Genomic DNA, 16,979 nt, shown 5'->3' with positions numbered 1-16,979 from the left:
TCAAAAAGACAGTAAGATATGGGCAGAGGCAGATCAGGTGTGGTATGAATGTCAGGACGACAGTAAAAGATAAGCCTAGCACGTCACGTGTGGTGTGAATGTCAGGAAGATAGTAAGAAGTGGAGAGGCAGATCACCTTTGGTATGAAGGTCAGGATGACGGTAAGAGTAGGACAAGACATATCATGTGTGGCTGTGAATGTCAGGAAAACAGAGATGGGCAGAGGCGGGTCACGTGTAGGAATGAATATCAGAAGGGCAGTAAGAGATGGGTAGAGGCAGATAATGTGTGGCTATGAACGTCGGGACAGTAAGAGATAAGCAGAGGTAGATCAGGTGTAGATGGGCAGAGGCAGATAATGTGTGGCTATGAACATCAGGACAGTAAGAGATAAGCAGAGGTAGATCAGGTGTGGCAAGAGTCTCAGGAAGACAGTAAAAGTTATACCTAGCACATTATGTGTGATATGAATGTCAGGATAACAGTAAAAGATGAGCAGAGGCAGATAAAGTGTGAGTATGAATGTCAGGAAGACAGAGATGGTCAGAGGCAGATAATGTGTGTTATGAATGTCAGGAAGACATAAGAGATGGGCAAAGGCAGATCACGTGTGAGTGTGAAAGAAACAAACAAGAATGGAATGGGCATAGCCCCTTCTTGTGTAGGTAGGAATCTTAGGAAGACAGTAGGAAATCAGCAGTGCCAGACAATAAGTGGGTGTGCATTTCAGGAAGACAGAATTTGTAGAGAAGAACCAGATCTTTTGTGGGAATGGGTCACAGGAAGACAAAGTGAAGACAAGTGAAAAATCGTATCAGAGAATGGAACAGAGAAAGTATGAAAAAGATGGAGATAGCCAAGTAATAGATGGGTATGGATGACAGGAAAACTGAAAAACATGGGTAGGGAGAGATTATGTGTGCATATGACACAGTATGACTGACACTTATGAACATAGCCAGATCCTGTGTGGAAATGAGTCTCAGGAAGACAAAAAATGCACAGAGTCATATCATGTGTGTGTATAAATGTCAAAAAGACAACAAGATATGGGAAGAGGAAGATCATGTATGGGTATGACTATCAGGAAGACAGTAAAACATGGGCAGGGGCAGATCATGTGTGGGTATGAATGTTTAGGAATATAGTAAGAGACTGGAAAATGCAGATTATTTGTAAATATGAATGTCAGAAAGACAGTCAGAAATAAACAGAGGCAGAGCATCTGTGGGTATGAATTCCAGGAAGACAGTAAGAGATGAGCAGAGTCAGATCATGTGTGAGTATGAACTTCAGAAAGACAGCAAAGATAGAGGCAAATCATGTGCGGGGAGGAATGTCAAGCAGACAGTAAAAGATGGGGAAAGGCAGATCATATGCGAGGATATATGTCAGGAAGACTGGAAGAGATGGGCAAAATTGATCATGTGCAAGTACGAATGTCATGAACACAGTAAGAGATGGGCAGAGGCAGCTCATGTGTGTGTATGAATGTCAGGAAGAAAGAGATGGGCAGAGACAGGTATGTTGGGTATCAATGTCAGGATGCCAGCAAGAGATGGGCAGAGGCAGATCATGTGTGGGTATGAGTGACACGAAGACAGTAAGAGATGGGCAGAGGCAGATCATGTGTGGGTATGAGTGTCAGGAAGACAGAAAGAGATGGGCAAAACATCATGTGTGCATATGAATGTCAGAAAGAAGGTAAGAGATGGGCAGAGGCAGATCATGTTTGGGTGTGAATTCCAGGGAGATAGTGGGAGATGGGCAGAATCATATAATGTGTGAGTATGACTATGAGGGAGTCAGTAAGCAATGGAAAGAGGCAGGTCGTGTGTGGGTATGAATGTCAGAAAGACAGTAAAAGTGTCCCTTCATGTATGAGTATGGACCTCAGGAAGAACGAATGTGATGAGCAGAGCCAGATCATGTGTGGGTATGGAACACAGGAAAGTATTAACTGATAGGAAATCACAGATCACGTGTGTGGGGGAGGCATAGAAAACAGACAGAGGTGATCAGAGGCAGATCATGTGTGGGTGTGATGCTCAGGAAGACAGGAAGAGGTGACAAGATACAGATCATCAGTGGGTGTGAGGCTCAGGAAGGCCCAGGAAAATGGGCAGAACCAGGTCATATGTGGGTATGAGGCTCAGAAAGACAGAAGGAGACGGGCAGAGTCAGATCATGTGTGGGTATGGAGCACAGGAATCCAGTAACTGATGATAGGAAATGGCAGAATATGTGTGGATATGGTACACAGACAGACAGAAAGAGATTAGCAGACCTAGATCATGTGTGGTATGAATGTGAGGAAGGCAGTAAGAGATGGGTAGAGTAGATCATGTGTGGGTATGGATCACTGAAAGTGACTAACTGAAGGACAATTACAGAACATATGGGATTTGGAACACAGAAATAAAGAAAGAGATGAGCATACCCAGGTCATGTGTCAGCAGAGATCTCAGGAAGACAGAAGGAGATGGGCAGAGGCAGATCATGTGTGGGCATGGAACACAGGAAGATAGTAAGAAATAGGGGGGCAGTGCAGACTCATTGTAGTGGAGTTGCAGCAGCTGCAGGTGCAGGAGGTGGACTCCATGGTGAAGAGTCTGGAGAGATAGACCATCCGGAAGCTGCAGGGCCTCATGTTCTGGTGCAGCACCAGCTGTTGTGCACATGCAGCAGGTGCACCGGTGCATTGAGTGCTGGCATGTGCCTCTGGCTCAAGCCCAAGCCTTGGGGACCAGCTAGCTGGAGAAGTTCCAGGACTGCCTGACCGGGTGTACCATGCATTGCAATGACAAAGCCAAAGATTCAACAGATGCAGGGAGGAAGGAGCTGCAGGTGAAGCAGCCACTGGACGATTGTGTGACCAAGGGTGTGGATGGCCACACGCACCTCATCCAGACCATGAGCAAGGCAAGGAAGGTGTCTCTCTTATCCACTGGGAAATAAAAGTCTTTGCCAGTGGCCATGGGGGCTGAGTGCAAAAATATATTTTTAAAAGGAATGGGAAGTTTAATCTTTTAAGCCAAGTTCATGAATGAAGAAATTAAGGATGGCACCAAGTGTAAGGCATATGCCACTTGCCTCTGGAAACTGGTTCAATCCTAAAAAGTGAAATGGAAAAAAACGGTGCTAAAATTTGGGTCAGAGATATTACAGGAAAATATTTTCAAGTCGATATTTTCTGTGGCCAGGGCTTGTCCTGGCAGTAGGGATCTCCCTTGTCACAAGCCAGACCCCTCTGCAGGACCAAATTCTTCTTCCTCCACAGGGCCCACCAGGCTGGTAGGGCAGATTCGGTGGAGTTTGAGGAGAGCTGTTTCTGTTCGTTGCCAACCTCCTGTTTCCCAGAGGCATCACCACACCATTTTCCAGAAGCTGGGCAACAAAATCCATGAGGTCACTAACTTGGAAGAGGAAAAGAATTTTCAGGGTCTTTGTTTCCTTGGTTTTTAAAATTATTTACTCAAGGGCATAAAGTTGATTTTAAGATGTGCAATTGGGAGGGAGAGTAGTTTAGATAAGAAGTTTGAAAGGTTCCTTGTGGATACCCTCTTCTGGCCATCAAGGTGTGGATGTGCACTTCTTAAAATTCTTACACACTGCATCTTTCAGCCTGGGGACCACACAAAAACATGAGCAGTGACATCACACTAATTATGGGAAACAGAGCTTCCCTCTTATTGGCCGATGGGCCCTGAGGCTGTCTGCTGAAGAATGACAGGACGATCTTCCCCTCACATTTTCCCCTGGAAGAAAAGGAGGTTTTGGTTGTGATATATACCAGTATCCAGGAATGAGCAGGAAAGAAGGAGTTGCTGGCTACTTGGTTGATTATAAGAGAGTTGTGAAGTAGTGGATTTGGAAAAACCTGGTTTTCATATAACAGAATGCAATGAAAGCCTAAATCCAGCATTGCTTACATAGCCCCTGAATGAACAGAGCCCAATTGAGACAAACCCCTGACCACAGGAAGTTCAAGGAAAAGAAAGTAGGCAACTTGGGCTAGGATAAGCTGTAGCAAAGGAGGGGCAGTCCCCGATTACCAAAGACCATTTTTGCCTGGGGCCTTTGCAGCACACAGTGTTCATGCCCTAGCATGGCACCTGATTGTTTTGATAGCAACTTCATTGCAGTTTTACCAGGTTATTTCTTGAAATGATAATATAGCCTGTCTGTTCACTGTTTCCAGACAGTGATATATTTTCCTAGTTGTTTGGTTTTTAAAATAAATAAGGTTTAATTTCTCCCCTCCCCCACAAAAAAGAAATGGGCAGATAAAACAATGTGTGGGTATGGATCACAGGAAGACAAAAACTGATGCGCACAGGCAGATCATGTGTGGATATGAATATTAGGAAGACAAAGAGATAGGCAGAGATAGATCATATGTGGGTATAGAGGACAGGAAAACAGTAACTGGTAGGAAATGACAGATCATATGTGAGTATCCCACACAGAAAGATAGTAAGAGATGTGCAGAGGCAGATCATGTGTGGGTATAGATCACAGGAAGACAGTAAGAGATGAACAGAGCCAGATCACATGTAGCTATGAATCTCAGGAATACAGTAGGAGATGAGCAGAGTGAGATCATGTGTGGCATGAATCACAGGAAAACAAAAAGGGATGGACAGAGTCATATCATGTGCCGGTATGGATCTCAGGAAGACAGCAATAGTTGGAATGGACAGACCACATGTGGGTATGGATCTCAGCAAAAAAAAAAAAGAAAGAGATGAACAGAGCCAAATCATGTTTTTGCATGAATATCACAAAGACAGAAAGAGATGGGCAGTGCCAGATCATGTGTGTATGGATCGGGGGACAGTGAATGAAGGGCAATGACAGATCATGTATCACGGGAAAACAGTACATGACAAGCAATGACAGATCATGCACGTGTATGGAACACAGAAAGAAAGAGTTGGGAAGAACCAGATCATTTCTGGGTATGTATCCAGGAACACAGGAAAAGACGGGCAGAGACACATAGTGGGTTTGTCTGAATCACAGGAAGACAAAAAGGGATGGGCAGAGACAGATCATGTGTGCATGTGGATCTCAGGGAGACAGCAAGAGATGGCCAGAGCCACATCATTTGTGGGTGTGAATCTTAGAAAGACAAAGAGGTGGACAGAGCCAGATCCTATGTGGGTGTGATCCCCAGGAATACAGTAAGACATGGGCAGCACAAAACCATGTGTGGGTGTTGGTCTCAGGAAGACAGAAGGGAAGGATGGAGCCAGATTATATGTGGGTATAGTTCTCAGGAGCACAGAAAGAGATGGGCACAGCCAGATCATGTGTGGTTTTGGAGCACAGGATCACAGTAACGGAGAGGAAATGACAGATCTTGTGTAGATATGGAATACAGAAAGACAGAAAGAAAGAGATGGGCAGAGCCAGATCGTGTCTTTCTGTGAATCTCAGGAAGACAGTAGGAGATGGGCAGAGCCAGATCCTGTATGGGTACGGGGAACAGGAAGACAGAAAGTGAAGGGCAATGACAGATCCTGTGTGGGTATGCAACACAGGAAGAAAGAAAGATCTGCATGTCCAGATCACGTGCAGGTATGGATCACAGGAAGCCAGAAACAGAGCTGAGCAGGGCTATCTGTTGATGTGGATCACATTTAGAAGGGGAACAGTAGGAACAGACCTTATGTGGGTACAGAAAACAGGAAGCAAGAGAGAAAGTAGCAGAGATCAAATCATGTGTGGGAAAGATGGAAATAGAAGAGCAGAGACACAGTAGTGCCTGGGTATGGATCATATTAAGAAAAAAAGAGATGGGCAAGGATTAGACCATGTGTTGGTGTGGACCACAGGAAGACCGAAATGCATGTGTAAGCTGAGACCAAATCATATGCATGGATGGATCACATTTAGACCAAAAGAGATGGGTAGGGATAAATTCACGATTGGGTGTGGATTGCACTAAGACAAAAATTGCGGTCAGAGATAATATATAGATTTGTATCACAGGAAAACAGAAAGAGATGGGCAGAGCCAGATCATATGTGAGTAGGAATCATGGTTAGACAGAAATAGATGGGCAGGGCCAGATTATGTGTGGGTATGGTTCGCTAGAAAAAGAAAGAAATGGGCAGGGATAGACCAGACTGTGTGTGTGGATGGATCGCAGCAGGAAAGAAAGGTGTGGGGCAAGGCCCAGGTCACATGTGGGATGATAGATAGAAAAACAGGAAGTGCCAGGCAGGGAGCAGTACATGGATGGGCATATATTAGTGTAAGACAGTAAGATGGGCTGGGATTATGCCATATGTAGGTGTGGATCACAGAAAGACGGAAAGAGATGAGCAGATCGAGACCATGTGTGGATATGGAACACAGCAAGGCAGAAGGAGGAGTGTAGGCCAGATCATGTGTGGGCGTGGAACACAATAAGAAAGAAAGGAATCAGCAGGGATAGACCAGATCATGGGTGTGTATGGATCACTCTTAGACAGAAAGAGATGGGAAAGTATGATATCGTGTGAGGCATGGGCACAGGAAGGCATAAGGACTGGGCTGGGCATGTGGCCATGTTGGCACAAGACTTTCCAGAGGCCAGGAGTGGCCAAGTGGGGATGTGGATGTGACAGCAGGAGTTATGGCAACCATGTCAGCCCACGAGATGGAAGCCACATGCTGAGGAAAAGAAAACAACAAGATGGTAGGGGCATGGATCCCTGATGTGGGAGCACCTTCAGACCGCCAGTGTGAAGAGAAAAGAGAAATCAGTTTCTACCATTGGGAAGGTCTGCGGGCTCAGGCTGTCTCTATTGAAGTACCCAAATGCCATCCTAACTACTGCAATAAGAACTAAAGGACGCAGGAGGTGGCCATTTCACCACTGCTTGCTTTCTATTCCTCCCCACCCCTGCTCCTCCAGGGGAGTTTTAGTGCCCAAGGACATTGAGGAAGTGGGAGGGCAAATACAGATGGTTGGGGCTCAGGCAGGTGTCCCTAGGAATGATTTGGGGGTGCACAGGCAGTAGCAGATGCCAAACCCACACTCATGACTCCTCCCTGAGGGTACTGTTGACACAGGCGGGACTGGAGAGGGGTAGAGTGGTAAAAAAGAGGAGGGAAAAAGACTCAGGGATGATGAACAGGAGATGGTTGTGGCTTGGAGGTGGAGACATTAGCTGACGGTTGGATACACAGGCCAGGAACACAAGAAGAAAGTTCAGGAAAGAAGCTTTGCCTAGAAAGGTGGTGGTGGTGATTGTTGATTTTGTTGTTAGTGCCTCAGAGGGTCTCATTAACTTCCAACTTTCTGCCCCAGACCATAGCCTGTACTGTGCTTTCTGTCATTCAGAGGGTTCTTGGTAACATAGTAGGTACTCAATTTTTTGAACATTCTATGGAATCCTGAAAAGGCTGTGCTCCCTTTTTGAATTTGATGTTTATTAATAATGCCTTTACAATGATATCAATAACTGCCATTTAATTTTGTGTACATCTGTCAAAGGCTGAGAACAAAGTCTTTCATTCCTGTTGCCTTCCTATTAAATTATCCATGAGGTCCATCTGGTTCTGCTTTCTACTTTTGATTACGTGTAATTGATCATACACACATTCATGATCTGTACTTGAACCTCTTACCAGATAGCCAGTCCTGATGCATTGACTGTTTTTGCCTCTAATTCTCCCTCACCTGGATCAGTATTATTACGGTGACACTTTCTGTTTGCTTGCTGATCAGTTTCTGTCCAGTCCTTTATGTATAGGTCTATCCAGTCCTTTATGTATAGGTCTCTCTATGTTGCCCAGGCTGGTCTTGAACTCTTGGGCTTAAGCAACCCTCCCACCTCAGCCTGCCCGGTAATTGGGACAACAGCAAGCACTACCAAGCCCAGCTCGACCCTTTATTCTAATGTTTAAGGTAAATGACAAGTTAGGCAAAAGCATATGATTGTTTCAATCCTGGAATCTTTTTAACGTGGACTTTTAATCTATTTCTATATGATGTCATTACATTAAGTTGGTCTTCTGACATACATTATGTTTTTTCCTTATGTTTTGACTGTTTCTACTGCCTGCTAAATGGCAATGTTTTATTGCCTTTTGTGTTCCACAGTGATTTGGACATGATATAGCCTGTGTTCTCGAAGTTGAACAATTATTATAACAGCAATGCACTGCAGAGAAATCAGAGAGTGAAGATAAGCAAAACAAAGAGAACATGGCCAGAATCCCACCTGTCCCTCCACACCCACTATAAACGGGTTTATGTGTATCTTCCAAATGTCTTCTAGACGCATAAAGATATCTGGGCATAAACACACAATGGAATCCCCTGGAGAAGGAATGCTACAAATTCGCCTGTGACCTGCTTTGATCAACATATCCTGTATCTTTCCATGTGAATAAACAACTTTCCCCTGTATAACTTTTCATGACTGCAACTGTGTGCATTGAATGGGTGTAACATAATTTCAACAGTTCCCCTATTGTGAACTCCTTTATGAGCCCTTTGTCATTTCTAACAATATTGTGATGAACAGGCTTGCTAATACCTTACTCTTTGAGCACGTGGTTACTTCTGCAGGATACATTGGAAGTAGAGAAATTACTAAATCAATGGGTGTGTGCCTTTTTCAGGCTTTTTCTGTGTGATGCCTAACTGCCTTCTGGACATGTTACACCAAATTCATGTACCGTTAGCATGAGTATTTGACATTGCTTTGACCTTTGCTAAATTTTGTTTCAACTTTTCTTTTAGATTCAGGGAGTGCATGCGCAGGTTTGTTACCTGGGTATATTGTGTGACGCTGAGGCTTGGGGTACAAATGATCCCGTCACCCAGGTGGTGAGCATAGCACCCAACAGTGAGTGTTTCAGCCTTTGCTCTCTTCCCTCCCTCCCCCATCTAGTAGTCCCCACTTTTTTATTGCTGCCATCTTTATGTCCATCAGTACCCAGTGTTTAGCTCCCACTTACAAGTGAGAACATGCAGTATTTGGTTTTCTGTTCCTGCACTAATTCTCTTAGGATTATGGCCTCCATGACTTTGCTAAATTTATAAAAGGTGAAGAATCACACGCACCCTGTTTTACTTCGTGTTTCTTTAATCACTGGCAAAGCTCAACATTTTTCATGTGTGGTATCAGCCCACAAGTTGACCTGCAGTGATCCCCATCCCCTGGTAGTCCCGCTCCTGGGTAATCCACCCCACAGTGAATCAGGGATGGTCTGCGGGCCAATAGAACACCACAGAAGTCGTCACTTCTGACCCTAGGCTACAAAAGACAGTATTTGTTTCCTGTAATTTACATGTTCCTTGTTGCTGAACCTGTGCTCAATTTTGTGAAAGGTCTTCGGGTGCCTCTGCCTCTCTCCTGAATTGCTTCTGCCTCCCATCCGCCACAGTCTTGGGAGCCTTGTACCGGAGGGAATAGGTGGCTGAGGTGGCAGCCCCATGAGAATGGAGGCCTTCTGCCAAAAGCCACAGTGGAGTCAAGGGCTCCAGTCAATGTGTGTGGGTGACCAACCATCCCGGGACTGCGGGGTGAGCCAGGGCACAAGCCTCTCAGCGCTAACTCCGGGGACGAGGTGTAATCATCCTACATGTAAGTGAGCCATCTGGGAAGCAGAGCCCCGTCCTAGTCAAGCCTTGAGATGACTGCAGTTCCAGCCGACAGCGTGTGTATGACCTGTAAGACCCTGGGGCAGGACCACGCGGCTGAGCAGCGCCCAGATTTCTGATCATCAGACTGCATGAGATCATGAGTGTTTGGCCAGGTGCAGTGGCTCACGCCTGTAATCCCAGCACTTTGGGAGGCCAAGGCCGGCAGATCACTTGAGGTTAGGAGTTTGAGACCAGCCTGGCCAATGTGGTGAAACCCCATCTCTACTAAAAATGCAAAAATTAGCTGCACATGGGCATGGTGGCAGGTGCCTGTAATCCCAGCTACTCGGGAGGCTGAGGTAGGAGAATTGCTTGAACCCAGGAGACGGAGGTTGCAGTGAGCTGAGATCACGCCACTGCAATCCAGCCTGGGTGACAGAGCAAGACTCCATCTCAAAAAGAGAGAGAGAGAGAGAGAGATCATAAGTGTTTGTTGTTTTAAGCTGCTAAGTTTGGGGGTAATTTTGTTCCATACAAATAATACATTATGTTTTTAAAACATTTTATAAGGATTTAATGTGCGATAAAGGTGATGAATTTACCCGTTGGGAAAAGTGTAGGAACAATTGGTTTATCCTGGGGAAAAGATAAAGGTTTTCAATCAAATGATCACCAGATGTACTGAGGACGTCTTGAAAAGAAAGCCACAGACCTACTGGAAGAGGGACAGGTGTGTCTTGACAGAAGCTCACTCCTGCTCAGGGTCTTTGGCCTTCAACACACACCTCCCTTGACCCCTGCCCATCATCCTTCAGGTCTTGGTGGAAACGATGCTTTCTCCACAAGCCCTGTACAATCTTCTCAGCCAGGTAGAGGCTGCCTGGTGGATCTCTCATGGCTACGCCACCTGCCGCATTTTGCACACTCATGAGTTACGTAGGTGTTTGTATGTTTCATGCTGTCTTCCCAGATAGACTGTGAGCATCCTGAGACTGGGGATGGTGCCTGTGCTGTGCACTTTCTCATGCCCAGCTGCCTGCCAGTCTGCAGTGCTTTATGGGGCATTTTCCTCCCTGACTTCCTGGTTCTTTGACACGGGGTTTGAAAACTCCACTTGGCAGTGTGTGCTCCCATCAGGGCTCTTCTGTTTCAGCTTCCACCTGCAGTGCTGTGCCTGTGGGGTCCACATGTGCTACCCACGCCCCAGCTCCAGGAGTTGCAGCCGCCTCCTTGGCTAGGGTTTGCTGGGAGTTTTGGTAATTGACATAACCTGAAGGAACAACGCAAGGGGTGCAGCATGGCCATGCCCCAAATGACCATACTACATGGCATCTGAAGACGCTGTGGATTGTAAAACCCATCCAGATGTCAGACATGTTCATGCCTGAGAAAAAAAGAACATCTTAGAATTGATGATGTATGCATTTTCTCAATCCAGCTTCAAGGGTCTGAGAGTTGTAGAAATATTTCCCAGATGGGCAAAAGCTTGGCTGCCCTTCTAATTTTCAGGGGTACCCTGTGTTCTGGTCATTTTCATTTTCTGAAAGGTATTTAGTGAGAAGTCGAGAGTGAGTGACTCAATGGCTGCTAGTAAGATGTCATGTTAAACCAGTTTTTAATTCTCTTCAGAGCCACACTGTCTTCCAATAACTCCCTCTTTGTTCCTATAGTTTCAGTGCTTGACTGGCTGTATGTAAAACACAGAAGTGAAACCAACCAGAAAATAATCCAAAGGCCAAATGGCACCTTATGTCAGTCATTCACTGACACTTGTGGAATGGCTCTGTATGTGTTTGCTACTTAAAAATAGCCTCAATCTGATTCCCAGGATTACGATTCTATCAACAAGTAATTGATTCCTGATGGCCAGAATCAAAGCTGGTGAAACTCACTGCCCTCATGAAGAGTTCATTCTAGTGGGGAAAGACATCCAATATGCAAATAAATAAAAAAGTGAATGAATGAATGAACCGTGGCAGGAAATGTATCAGTTACATCTCACCACATTTTTGAGCTATGGTAATGAATCCCCAAATCCCGGTAAGTTACAACTGTAGACACTACTTCTTGCTCACATAATATGAAGGAGGCCACAGGATGACCTTGGCCCAGCCCCAGCAGGCCTTCTTGCTTGCTCCAGAACCCAGTCTGAAGGGGCAGCCCTGTCTGGCCAATGCTGTGCTCACAGCCAAGGGAGAAGCATGTGACAGATGATCTCTCCCATGGGAAGGTTTCTGCTTGATGTGGTGCTCTTCAGTTCACTTGTGTACCTCCTGAATGCCAAAGCAGGGTTCAGGGCCAAGTGCAACAATGGGCTGGGCAACAGAGTTTGCCTTCGGGGAGAAACTGCAAATTCCATGGCAATGGATGGGAAGAAATAGTCTTTGCAGGGAAGAGTTGATTGCTGGGAACAATAATCTAAGCAGCCATAAGTTAAAGTGACATAAAGAGAATATATCAGGGAAGGAGGCTAAGGGGAGCCAGGTGTGTGAGTGTCCTGGGGTTAGAGGGGTGCCACAGAGAAACTGACAAACTTACAAGAGGGATGAACAGGTGATGTTCTGATGTTAAGATCGTGGTGTATAGTGGAGACTGCTGGCTAGTTACCAAAGACCCATTTCCTCGTCTTCCTGGGTACACAGACTTTTCCTGGCCACTGTGACAGTGAGGTGTGGCCATGTGACTGAGGTCCAGCCCATGGAATGGGAACAGAAGTGATGTGTGCCCTGCCACCAGGGGTCCAAGGACCCCAAGGCCCTAGGGATGGTGGAGCCACAGACAGAAGGAGCCTGGGTCCCCAAATCACCATCCGGCAGAAGGACATCTACTTCGGATCATGAGCGAGTAAGCTGGAGTGCAATGGCGCGATCTCAGCTCACTACAACCTCCGCCTCCCGGGTTCAAGTGATTCTCCTGCCTCAGCCTCCCAAGTAGTTGGGACTAGAGGCGTGCTCCACCACTCCAGGCTAATTTTTGTATTTTTAGTAGACGAAGTTTCACTATGCTGTCCAGGCTGGTCTCGAACTCCTGACCTCAAGTGATCTGTCCATCTCGGCCTCCCAAAGTGCTGGGATCACAGGAATGAGCCACCGCGCCTGGCCAAAAACAGGGATTTTATGGACTTCGGAAACCCACAGGTAGTGACTTCATAGTGATGTTCATGGTGATGTTGACCTAGGGGGACTCTCCTGGGAGAGAGAGACTTCCCAACATGGAGAACGGCGTATATTGGCAAATATGAGTCATGAGGGGCTTTTTCAGGTGTATGGAAGAGGACGGTATATGGGGAAAAAGAATGAAAAAGGAACGGAATCCCTTTGTCTGAAAAGCAAACACAATTAGAGAGGTAATAACTGGAATAACCAACGGAGAGAGTGCTAACAACTTTGAAACCACCAGGCCTTGTACTTGGAGGAATTCCCCAGAATACCCTAGAGGTAGAGGCCCCTTTGGAGAGGGCAGAGTGTAGAGGAGTATGGGTGAAGGGATGAGGGTCTTCCCTTTCTGACCATCACTTCCTCCAGGAAAGCAGCATCAGATTCCACCAGACACTGATGAGTTTCAGAAATACCTGCCATTTCATTCAACAGAATGGCAGACCTGCCACCCTGCCATTTATCTGGATTTGTGTCTTCAAGTCTTCCTGTTTTCTACACGCCTCCAAATTATTTACTGACAAAGGAATGAGTTGATCCTTTGTCCTGTATTGTTTTTCATCTATTACTTCAAACTTGTTTCCTTTTCAACCACAACAGGAAGAACAGGTGCTTCTCAGTTGTAGGTGGCTTAGCTGTCTTTGGCTAATACTAAGAAACCTCAAGCAAGAAGTCTAAATATTCATCATTAATTTACTGAAATCCTCTGTGTTGTGAATGTTGCTCGACTTCAGACACCTCTGAAAAGTATAGAGAAATTCGTCTTCATGTTCTGCATAAACTTTTTATTATGGAAAATTTCAAACATACATGATAGTAGAGAGATTTGTATAATGGATTCCCATGTATGTATCACTGGCCACAACAAATACCAACATAAGGCCAACCCTGTTTCATCTGCATCTCCTTCCCTGTTGGATTATTTCAAAGTAATCCCAGATATCATCTCATTTAATCTGTAAAGTTTTAATAGGATACTTACTTCCAAGAGATAGGGGCACCATCTTTTCAAAATATAATTATAATACCAATTAGCACCATTGTTAGAAATTAATAGCAACTCTTCAGTATCATCTAATATCTACTGGGTATTCACCTTTCCCTGGATTGTCTCATGTATTCGTTTTTCCTGTTGTTTTCTTTTAATCAGCATCTAAACGAGGTCTGTGCATTGCATTTGGGTGACATGCCTCTTAAGACTCTCTTAATCTATAATCATTCCAAGTTCCCCTTTTTTTCCTTGGCTGGATGCAAGGAAATTGTTAAATGCCTTGCTAAATATGATGGCTTCATCCTAGTACTAGTTAATACCTAAAGAAAAAATACACATTTGTGGTAAGGCTTTTTACTTAAGACAGTGGATATAATTTCACATTTCAAAGTCTCCTTGGTAATTGTGAATTTGGGGCAGATCTGATTAGATTGCTTTTGTTTTAATTTGTATTAGTCTTCAATTCAATTAGTGCAATTTGTTTGCATTAAGCTTTTAAAACCGCCTGTTCAGCTTCTGAGAGCTAACATTTTATATGTCTTAAGCCACCCATCTTTTCACGTGTTAACATCTATGAAATCAGTTTGCATTTTGTAATCAATGGTGAGTGATAGTTTAATGGGTAGCATTTTCCTTTACTATTAAACAGTGGTGCATCTTACAATCAAAGAGGTCTTAGATTTGATGAAATATACTAGTTTACTTAAACTAGATAATATAAAGGCCACTTTCTATGGAAGTTTTACTCTTCTTTCTGAACAGTGGGCCTGTACAAGACAGATATGCCGAAGAAGGTAAACAAGTCCAGGTCTGGTCAGGAACATAGCAGCCATTCTGAATCTTCAGAATGGAAGTGGTTTAATACAGAATCAGAAGCTTATATGGCTCCTGGAAGGCAGGGACTAAGGCAGGGACTGAGGAAGTTTCTAGAAATCCAGGACTGCAAGAGTCACAGAGAAGCTCCCCTGCCCCCAGTGGTCTCAGCTGCCTGCACAACTGAAGTGGGTGAGTCTCAAGGTGATATCCAGAGGCTGCTGGCAAACCCCACATCTGCCTCCTGCTGAGGCTCAAAAGCCTGTCCTGTGCAGCCACCAGAAGGAAGCGGCTTCTCCTCACCTCCCTCCTCCCCAAATCAGGGCACAGGGTCTCTTGGGGCAGAATCTAAGAATCCAGGTCTACTGGCAAAGGAGTGTGGCAAGTGTCGCGTCCAGGCTTTATGCCTCTAAGGACAGGGAGGAACCGAGAAGGGCTGGGATGGTGGCAAGTACCAACAATGTTCAGCCCTTTAGAACACATCAGTGACTCCGTACATTAACTGCAGAGAAGCTTAATCTTTTTCGTCTTACATGAATATAAAAAGGAAGTTGTAAGATATGTGTCCTGCTCCCAATGGACTGATTTCTGCCCCCGTGGAATATGTGCACCCACCCCGCCCCTGACATCAGTGGACTTGAGCCTCCAAGTCTGGCCAAAGCCAGGTGGAAGAGTGAGGCCAAAGGAGGAACAGGGCTTGGCAAGGCCAAAACCCTGCCCTGGCCGCCCCGTGGTCCCTGAGGGATTATTTCCACAAATGCATGTGCTTAAGTGCTTCAGTTCTATGGCAGGAGAACAGGACACACCACTACTGATACATAAGGACACGTCACTTATGGGCACTTGGCACTGACTCATATGCTCTGTCATAAGTGCCCTGATGTTCTCCTTTTCATGAACGCTGGTTTGTCTGTTATGTTCTAGGCAGCTCGAGGGGAGGAGCTAGGTCCCTTCTTTCTTAAAGATCTCCCCTCAATGCTGATAGTATCCCTAAAGGCAGAAAGGTGATCCCATAACACTAGAGTTGCCTCTGTTAGAGCAGGGGGAGTGGCCAAGCTCAATTTGAGCACGTGCTAACTATGGAGTGTCGTTCTTAAGGTTTAGTGGCATCAACCTGCTGACAAAATAGGGCAAACAGCCAGAAGAGAGGAAAGACTGTCTGCCACGTATTCCAACGGTGGGCTCTCGCTTGCACATCCTCTCAAACCTAAAGCTCTCCCACATTGCCTGGATCAGCCTCAGGAGACTTTGTGAGCAAGCCCCAGCATCCAGCTATAGCCCCAGAAATTTTAACCTACTTCATGTACTCAGCCAACTGTGAGGACAATCCCTTCTGCAGCTTGAAAAAGCAGTGCTTTTCCTCCCAATTACACTGCCACTACTCACAGTATTTACTTTTTACTTTTGAATATTACAGAAGGGCATGGTGTTTCTATGCCTACAGAGGGAGGCCTTGGTTTAAAAGTTCAGGAAATCCCACTCTAGAACATGTACTGTAAGACATTTCAACAATAAGAAATCACACAGACGAAAGACCAAAGCAAATGCTAGGTGTGCCTGGAAGGTCTTAGAGCTCAGGGTGCAGAATTCTGCAGGCTACAAAGCATCAAAGAATGGAATGAGAGGCAAAGCTAGAGGAAGATCATTTCAAGTCTGGAAAATTCACAGGAAGGGTAATATGGCATGATAGTCTATAGACTAAAAGTCTACAAGCCAGATAGGAGAAAAAAGGGGGCCCCGAATCACTCAAGTCTCAGATCACTCAAATCGACACCCCCATTCCAGCCGCTGAGCATCACCCCTGGAGCCTCGGTCAGAGCCCCATTGTCTCCAGTGAATCACAGGACATGCTGCTGGGGAGCAAGAGTAGTGAGGGTTTCTGGGTTCCTCGGCTGGAGCCGCAACTCCTGGGGTGGGGGTAGGGGTTGGATAAGTGAGGCTATGCAACTGTAGCCCCAGTCCTCCAAGGGCATCCCGCCGGGGCAACTGGGCCATCTGAAGGCAGAGGGCCAAGAGCAGGTGCATCCAGGAGACGGCCTCTGGCCCCCAGTGGTAAAAGAGCAGCCAGAGTTGCCAGCCAGGCGTACAGGCTCAGATGGGATGAGGTATCTCGGGGCACGGGCATTTTCTAGCACTCTCGCATCACTGATGATATCATAAATAACAAAGGCTCTGAGTACAGATACAGCTCATCGACTGAACTTCTTACAGCCCCCCTGGGGTCTCATTGAAGACCCCTGTAAGAAATCAGCCCTTGGCTCTTAGGCAACTGTTTAGCAGTAGAATCTGGGCAGGTTTTAAAACTCAAGTATTTGGACATGGAAAGCCACAAGCTTACTAGAGTGGCTCTGTTTCAGTTCACACATTACAACAAATACACACATTAATGTAATACAGTGATGATAAATGAAATCACATCTGAGGCTTTCAA

The 16,979-nt window shown here is 45.6% G+C and overlaps 1 pseudogene; it reads left to right on the top strand.

Moving 5' to 3' along the window:
* The first annotated feature begins 1,233 nt into the window (after positions 1 to 1,233).
* Positions 1,234 to 2,958, top strand: LOC129138879 (protein FAM136A-like; annotated as a pseudogene).
* Positions 2,959 to 16,979: the final 14,021 nt, after the last annotated feature.

Source organism: Pan troglodytes, chromosome X, assembly GCF_028858775.2.
Source record: "Pan troglodytes isolate AG18354 chromosome X, NHGRI_mPanTro3-v2.0_pri, whole genome shotgun sequence".
In the NCBI taxonomy this organism is placed as follows: domain Eukaryota; kingdom Metazoa; phylum Chordata; class Mammalia; order Primates; family Hominidae; genus Pan; species Pan troglodytes.
The sequence above is the reverse complement of the archived record's forward strand: the minus strand, read 5'-3'. Positions and strand labels throughout refer to the sequence as shown.